General features: G+C 46.4%; 1 long non-coding RNA gene across 1 annotated transcript; it reads left to right on the top strand.

Moving 5' to 3' along the window:
- LOC132660093 (uncharacterized) lies at positions 1–7,451 on the top strand. The gene is made up of 2 exons (XR_009601318.1): positions 1–1,217; positions 1,310–7,451. It is a non-coding gene; the product is annotated as an uncharacterized LOC132660093 (long non-coding RNA).
- The last annotated feature ends 1,421 nt before the right edge of the window (positions 7,452–8,872 follow it).

The raw sequence follows: 8,872 nt of genomic DNA, 5'->3' as shown, positions 1-8,872 counted from the left end.
GAGGGGCCGCCGGCCGCCTCGGGAGGGAGCGGCTCCGCTTGTGGCCGCCATCTTTAGTAGGGGCGGCGCGGGCGCCCCGGGCTCGTCGGGGTTTCTCACGGCGCCCTCGGGCCGGTAGAGAAAGGCTCTGCGACAGAAGCTGGGGGTGGGGAGGGAAGGGGAAGCAGGTTCTTCCCTCTTTCCGTTGCGGTGGGCCGCCTCGTGTGTGCTCAGGTCTCAGGAGGCGGCGGGGGCAGAACTGGAGGGCCCCCTGGGTGAGGCGGGCCTGCTAGGAGGCCGAGGCCGCTGCCCTCAGGCCGCTGGGTGTGCGCTGCGTCCGCGGGCGCCGGGAGGGCGCTTTGACTCCATTTCTAGGCGCGACAGGGAGACTCGCCCCTTGGGTATCTTGCTTGCGCTGGAAGGCAGTTCTGGAAACCTCTCCCGAATACGTCATGGTTTTTGCTCACGCCGAGCGCGGTCCCCGCCTGCAGGGAATGCGTTTTATTTATTTTTTATTTTTTAGAGCTGTAAATCCTAACAGCCGTCTTGGAAACTATTTACCAGCTCCAGAGACCGTGGCCTGCGGCAGCGAAACGGAGCTTGCCTGACAGACACGCTGCGAGGCGTTGACTGAAAATTATTTTGATCGGACCAGTTTGGTTGTCTTTTTAGGCAACTCTTACGTTTGTGTGTGCATCCGGCTTTCGTTCGTCTCTGATATCCACCCCTGCAAAAAAGAAAAAGCCCGCTTTTTAAAAAAGTTTTTTTTTACTGTAGCAAAAGTGGTCGTGGTTCAGGACCCGCTTCGGTGGATATGGGTGAAGAGAAAGAGCTATGTTCCCTGGGTGAAACGGGAAAAGGTCACGGTCGTCTGCTTTAGTGGGAGTGGTGTCTTGGTTGGGCTTTATTTGAGCCGCGTAGGTACAAACTCAATGCTGCGTGGCTATCCAAAGGTGAATTCTGGAGTTGCCTTGTGGTGTGGGCGTTGCCGTGGCTGCAGGGAGAGGGCGTTGGTGAATTGCAGGGCCTATAAACCCGGCAAGGCCAGGCTGCTCCCTTGTGTGAAGTCCTAGTAGTAATTGACTACCCAGCTTAGTGTATCCAGGCTTTCACCTTTCCCATCCCTCTCCAAGATACTGGACTGATCGTTACAGGCACACGTGGGTCTGTGTTGATTCCAGTATTGGCCAAGGCCGCGCAGGCTCTGCCTTACAAGATTTTCTAATTAGAGGCTGCAGGTGGGAGGATGGGTTTGATACCATTTGCTATACAATTTGATTTGTAAGTTATTGTTTCTCTTATCTAATCATACTGACTTTGAACCCTTCAGTCGCTCAGTCGTGTCCGACTCTTTGCGACCCCATGAATCGCAGCACGCCAGGCCTCCTTGTCCATCACCGTCTCCCGGAGTGCACTCAAACTGACGTCCATCGAGTGGAACACTTAATCATTGGCTTTTACGCGTTTTCCCATAGGCCTCACTGTACCTATGCCGAAAGCCGACGCTGCATTTTACTGTGTGTGAGTAGAATCCTAGAGTTCATGGACACTGCAGAAGACAGACGACTGCAGTTCCGCACAGTCTCCATGCAGCAAGAACCCCTCGTGCCGCTGTGGAACACGCAGTGATTCGGTGTTCTTCAGCAGCTGCAGTGCCGGGAGTCAGCCGCTTTGCTTGCACTGTGAGACAGAGCAAAGGACGAGATCTTCCAGAACCTTGGTTTCTTCTGTAATGGGAAGAGAACCACGTCTGTCTCAGTCCTTGTGAGCACTGCATAAGCCAGAAATGTGCCAGGACTTGGTAAATTGTAGGACTATTGACGATAATATTCATCTGCTAAAGCACTGGAGTGCCCATAATTGTCTGACCTTGTGATAGGAATATTTTCCTTCAATATTTTCTGCTTTGTGGGAAGAACAGATGGACAAACGCAGATCTAAAATAAGCCTTAAACGGCCTGGTGTCTTTCTTAATTGAAGCATAGTATTAATATAGCCTTGCTGGCGTGCAGTGCCAGACTTGAGGGCCCTTAGGGTGACTAGCTAGCTCATCAGTTTGCCTTGGTTTTTCCTGGTTCTAGCATCAAAGCCCCGTGTCCTAGAAAGCCCCGTGTCCTAGAAAGCCCCTCTGTCCCAGGCAAACCAGGACACCTGGTCACCCTTGGATTGTTTTCATTGCCACAGAATGGCAGGATGAACAGAATAGGAAATGAAGAGTCCAACTGTGTACAGGCAGTTAGATTCCCCTGCAGCTGGAGCTGCTGGGCTCAAGCACAGGGATGTCCTTGTGCTGAGATGAGTGTGGGGTGGGGCCTGAAACGTTGCATGTCCCAGTCAGACATGGTTTTATCCATTTTTAGTGCTCTTCCTTCTCTGTCCCCACACAGAATTGACCTTTCATATTTTTGAAGTTTCTTATTCAATGTTAATCTTTATCTCTGATAATGAATGAAAGTCGCTCAGTTGTGTCTGACTCTTTTCGACCCCATAGATTATATATACAGTCCATGGAATTCTCCAGGCAAGAATCCTGGAGTGGATAGCCTTTCCCTTCTCCAGGGGATCTTCCCAACCCAGGAATTGAACCGGGTCTCTTGCATTGCAGGCAGATTCTTTATCAATTGAGCTATGAGGGAAGCCCAGTCTCTGGTAAAGGCTTTCCCAAATGGTTCATCACTTGAGTGCAGAGGCTCTTGTTCATGCTGAGGACACCTTTGCCAGTCTTACGCAGCCTAATGCTGTTGCGCTTCACTTAGAGGCAAGTGAAAACAGATGTTCTGCTTTCCACCCAGGTTCATGGACCTGGGGGCTTCCCTGGTAGCTCAGATGGTAAAGCGTCTGCCTGCAATGCGGGAGACCCGGGTTCAATCCCTGGGTTGGGAAGATCCCCTGCAGAAGGAAATGGCAACCCACTCCAGTACTCTTGCCTGGAAAATTCCATGGACTGAGGAGCCTGGTAGACTACAGTCCATGGGGTCACAAAGAGTCGGACACGACTGAGCGACTTCACTTTCACTTTCACGGACCTGAATTGTCGGAGAAGGAAATGGCAACCCACTCCAGTGCTCTTGCCTGGAGAATCCCAGGGCCGGGGGAGCCTGGTGGGCTGCCGCCTATGGGGTCGCACAGAGTTGGACACGACTGCAGGGACTCAGCAGCAGCAGCGGGCCAGGTTCAGAAGCCTGCTCCCTCCCCCTCACCCCGCTGCAGTCCTCTTTCCCGTCTGTCCTCGTTTATTCTCTTTCACCTTTACATTCTTGCCATTGTATGTCACCAATATGGTTAAGACCGTTTTCTAACTGTTGCAAAAGTTGCTCTTTCACCCCTGGTTCCGTCTTTCGCTCAGTTGATGGGGTAGTGTTTCTAAAGCATACATATGGCTATATGGTTTTGTCCTCAACCGCCCATGGCTTCCTTTGGCCTCCAGGATTAAGGTCAGTTTCCTTAGCAATTCCTTCAGGGTCTTACAATCTGACCTTTCAGTCCTAATAATCTGCTGCTCTTTGCATCTCCTAAATTTCGGCCATACGAACTGTTCTTCAGTGTTTTCCCCCTCCATCTTTTATTCAGGTTGCTCTCTGGGCCTCGATTTCTGGTTTCCATCATCTCTCCCTAACAGAGTTCTGATACCCTTAAAGATTTACTTCAAATGCGAAGTTGGCTGATATAATTTCTCCCTCCGCTGGACCCCCTCAGTGCTTTATTTTACCCTCTCTGTTCTCACTGTCTGCCGTGAGTATTTGATCACTCATTCCATAAATGCTTTACAAGCTCTTTTGTGAGTGTGGCCCTGTAGTGTGGCCTCTCAAGGCCCTGAAGATATAAAATGGATTTGAACCTTGGTTTTTAAAGGACTTACATTTTAGGTTGGGGGTAATGTGACCCTAAGTAACACTTCTTTTCAAGGTGAAGGAAAACAAGTATCGCATCCAGAAGGAGCGCTCACTCTGCTAGAGCTTTGTGGAGAAGGTGGCATCCGCGCTCGCCTGGTGGGTCAGCAACTGCAATGGATGTACGCTGGGAAGGCATTCCATACAGAGCGATTACGAGGAACAGAGCAGCCAAGCTGGAAAGAGCAGGGGCTGCTGAGGAAGGAGAAGTTGCCTGTTACTGAGGGGCCCCATGAGAGACAGGCTGGAGGCGGGCTGGTTAAGGCTAGATGGAGAATGGCCGCACGTTGCAGGCCAGAAGGCACGGCTCTCCTGCGCACACGGAACCCGTTGCAGAGTCCTGACGAGAGACCGACCAGGTGAGAGGGGCTAGGGGTTCTGTGGCAGCAAAGTGGGAGGTGGACCGCACAGAGAGGCGCCGTAGACGGAGTGGTGGGGCCTGAGAGCGTCCTTGTTGCAGTATCTCACTCACAGCTCGGAAGAACCGTATTGATTCCTTTTCACAGATAAAGGAGTTGAGGTCAGAGAGGGTAAATACCTTGCCTGGCTTCACCCATGGTGACAGAGCTGGGAGCTGAGCTCATTCACTGTATACAGGAGCTGGTCCTCGCATTAGCCTTAAAGCGTTAGCAGTGAGATGAGAGAAAGTCCAGGAAATGATACCTGTCCACTTACAGTACTTTATGTACCTTGAGGTGAAGAATAAAAAAGCAACAGATATTAGTACGGTTGGCTGAATTCTGGACTGTCTTCTCCAGTGTTGATTTCAGCGTGTATCTCCTACGTGTTCTTCTATATGAAAGAGAGAAGATCAGTAAGCAAAATGTGTCGCTCAAGTTTTTAAAAAAACCACACGATACCCACATGGGGAAAGGGTAGAGATGCTAGCTGGCCTGGCCTTCCTGCCAAACTGAGACACCGCGGGGAGGGAGGGTGCCGGCAGCATGGCTTGGGGATGTGCCACGTTAAGCTTCCAGATACGCCTCTTGATCGGGTGTGTTTCCTGAACGTGAACTGGAATTCTTCAAGGGACTTGCCTGTGGAAGGAAGACTTTGGGCTAGTACCCGCTTAAAGATACTTAACGGATTTGGAGCGCTGGAGGGGTGATCTTCCTACGCTCCGGTCATGTCAGCACCCCTCACCTCCACCACTGAAGGTGCTCAGTCGTGTCCGACTCTGCAGCCGCAGCCCGCCAGGCTCCTCTGTCCACATGGGCTTTTTCAGGCAAGAAGACGAGTGGGTTGCCATTTCTTCCTCCCCACCATGATGCCCCTCCCCCCCAAAGAAAACCTTGGTAGCATTAAGGAGGAAGAGCTTCAAGAACAATTGCCCCTCAAGAACCACTGGGTTATTTTGTGCCCCCTTGGTGCTGTCTTCCCAATCACCAAAGATGGTAAAAAGAGGAGCAGGGAGGGGGACGTTTCGTTTATTCCAGCCCCTTCTATTCCACCTCTCCCTACCCTTTGTGCTTCTGGTTTTGTCAAAAATCCTTCAAACCTAGGAAAGGCTTTTCCTCTTCAGTTATTCTAGTAATTTTAGGGGCTTTCCTGGTGACTCGGGTAAAAAATCCTCCTTCGAGGAGGCGAGGGTTCGATCGCTGAAAGGAGCCCACATGACTCGGGGCAACTAAGCCCGTGCAGACTGTGAACCTGGGAGCCACAACCGCTGAGCGCACACACCCTAGACCCTGTGCCCTGCAAGAAAGGAAGCCACCGTAATGAGAAGCCAGCACTCTGCAGCCAGAGGGTAGCCCCTGCTGGCCACGTAGAGGAAGCCCGGGAAGCTGTGAAGACCCAGCACGGCCAAAAATAAATTAATAAAATTTAAAAAATTTCTGGTGTACATTTTGCAACACCCTGGCTACCTTATCCCCTTTGCTAATATTCCTGCCTAATTTGTGTGTTTGTATCATTCTGATTAGATTGTAAGTTCATTGAAAACTGAAAGTACCTGCACCATTGTCCTGCATATAGTAGTCACTCAACCTTGATTCGTCATCTTCTTGTTTTTGCTGATTTTTCTAGTCAATACATCTCTGATGATAGCATTGAAAATTCAGTGAAACTCTAGAAAAAGATTATTCATTCAAAATTCATTCAACTCTTCATTAAATTCACTCTATATGTCAGATCCCCCTGAGTGTGAATGCTGATTGCTCTCTCCTGCGGTCACGGTTATTAATGGTTTTTGGGTCATCAACACCTTTGAGAGTCTAATAAAAGCCATAGAAACCTCCCAGTAAAACGTATAAAATAATTCTGCAACTCCTGCCAGAGTCTAGACTTGCAGACTGGAAGTCTGAAAACCCTGCTCAGCGTGATAAGTTTCGACTTTGCCGCTGGATGGTAGTGTGTGATGTATGTGTGTAGGCATCTGTGTGTAGTGTAGTTGGCTAAATGTGTAAGTCGTACTAAGGGAACTATTTTCAATACTTGAATTGTTGCTTTTTAATCATAAGACTTTAAAGCAAAAGACAGCTATCTTTTGCTACTGAAATCTGGGAGGCAAAATACATGATAGCATCATTTTTTTCATTAAGGTAAAAGTTCTGACTTGTCACTGGTACAAGCATTTTTCAAATTATAATATGCCATATTGGTAAACCTCGTCTTTGAAGTTTTTAAGGTCTGGTCTCTCTCTTGTTTTAAATTTTGTGTAACCCGAAATATATATAATAAAATCAGGTACATAAATGACATATTTCACAGAGCATTTTTGCATGAGATTTAGTACAATTGATGTTTTGATCAATGTTTGTTTATTCTCTCCAAAAAATATCTCCACTGAAGAGAATGAGTACTGACTGCATGAGACATTTGCAGAACAGCTCACCAGTGGGGTTTTTTTATTCCCTTGTGCTGCCCTTCCTAATTAGCATCAGGTTTGCTAAATTTTGTTACAGAAAGACCGATAAAGAGAAAGTCTGTCATCTGGAACCTGAAATTTACGAATTTGTGTAAAACTCGCGTGTGTAAATGGTGCAAGGGAATACAAGCTGTCACTTGAGAAATTCTTCTCTGTGTGGATTATTAATGGAGGTACAACTGGATACCAAGCCAAGTTTACAAACGTCTACAACTCTGCTTCTACCTGAAAACCTGGTGCAGTGATGATTATTTCAGCAAGACGAGGATGTTGAGATTTCCCAAAAGGATGCAATTTCAAGTGGCCTTTAGGAATCCAGTATGACAGATTTCTTTACTGCTGGATGAAGTCTATTTTAAATGGTAACATGATCTAATTACAACGTAAAGGATCTTCTACCCATCAAAAGGGTCTATAGCGGGTGCAAACATCATCAGTGTCATCAGTGAATGTTATTGAGGTTTTTCCATGGGCAAAGCGTTCTGAAAGCACTGAGCTTGCAAAGAATTACACACAACTCTGCCCTGCTTCTCACAGCTAAACTGTAACCCACATGCAGGTGGGGGCCATGGTTTCCTCTCTTTATATAGTTAATTTATGTTTGCTGACACCCTCAATACTTACAACAGTCTGCCATATAATAGTTGCTAAATAAATAAAGGTTGACCATCTGAATCAACAACTATTAAAATAGTTGGAGAGAAAAAAAAGAAAAATTCTGCTTTGTAATGTAACTTTTAAAAGGGAAAATGCTACACATGTTCTTTTTAAACATGTTTATTATGTGATATTTGATAAATGTAAAATAATATATAGTAAATGTAAACTTTTAAGCATATTAAAATAAGCCCCAGTGAATGCACTGCCTACTCAGATAACTAGAAAGTCACCAATAGCATCCTCCTGCCTCCCCCTCAGCCCAAACTGCAGTCTCAATTCAGGGGCATTTTACCTTTAAGATGTGTGAATCACAAATAAGAATTTACAGAAGACAAAATCTATGTAATTCTTCACTAAGAATTACACATTTGGTAATTGAAAAATACATTTGTTAATAATCGTATGGAAAATCATTTATTACCAGACTCTCTGAATGCCTTAACACGTAGTAAGCAGGGTCGTTTATGTGCGCTGAATCCTGGGGACGTCAGAACAGGCTCCCTGTGCACTCAGGGAAGGCACATGTTAGAGTCCATTTTTTTTTTTTTTGTCTTGCTTTTCCTTCCCTCTTTTGGTGTAAAATAATTTTTGAAATGTCATTTTTTTGGGGAAATTGCTTTTCTATTTGTGTATGTTTTCTATTTCATAGTCTCAAAATCGTCTTTAATTATTTGGGGTGTGTTTTTACATAACATCTTAGTGAAACTTCCTGTGAATGGTCTGTGGAGGGATTTTAGGTTATAACACTGGCTATTGGTAAAGACCTGCTAAAGCAGAACATAGAAATAAAGATGCAAGCCACAAACAGTGACATTATAGCTATATTCATGTTACCAGGTGAGGACTCATCTACAGATGTTTGCAGGAGCATCTTTGTCTACAGCACATAGAATATGTATGATGTCTAGTATCATAAACTCAAACTCCAGAGAAATCCAGCATTGTCAGTGAATAGGCTTTCTTTCCAGGACAATTTTGCCCTTCCCATTAATCTTTCTACTTCTGGTTTCCACTGTAGCGCTACATGTAACCATCAAAAAAAGTTGTCTTTCTGATTTGTTTCTTTTAATTTTTTATTCTGACATAATTTCAGACTTACAGGAAAGTCCCACGAGTAGGGCAAAGAATCCTCATTTACCCTTTATTTCCCGAATGTTAGCATCTGCCACAGTGGCAAGTTCGTATATGTTCTCTTGTGCTCACTCTTTCTTGCGGCAGACGTAATAACTTTGTCCCTGAACACTGCAGTGTGTAATTCCGAAACTAAGGTCACTCTATCACATAACTACAGTGCAATGATCGAAATCAGAAAGAGGACGTAATAACGCAACATTCGGTCTACAGGCTTCTCCCAGCACCTGCAGGCTGTCCCGGTGCGGGTGGGCACAGAAAAGTGAAGTCCCAGGTCAGCGCTGTGTTCTCTATTCTCCTGTAACCGGAAGCCCCTCCTCAGTCTGTTTTTCATGAAATTGATTAA

Source organism: Ovis aries, chromosome 7, assembly GCF_016772045.2.
Source record: "Ovis aries strain OAR_USU_Benz2616 breed Rambouillet chromosome 7, ARS-UI_Ramb_v3.0, whole genome shotgun sequence".
NCBI classification, from domain to species: Eukaryota; Metazoa; Chordata; class Mammalia; order Artiodactyla; family Bovidae; genus Ovis; species Ovis aries.
Note: the sequence above shows the minus strand (reverse complement) of the source record. Positions and strands in the feature narration are given on the sequence as shown.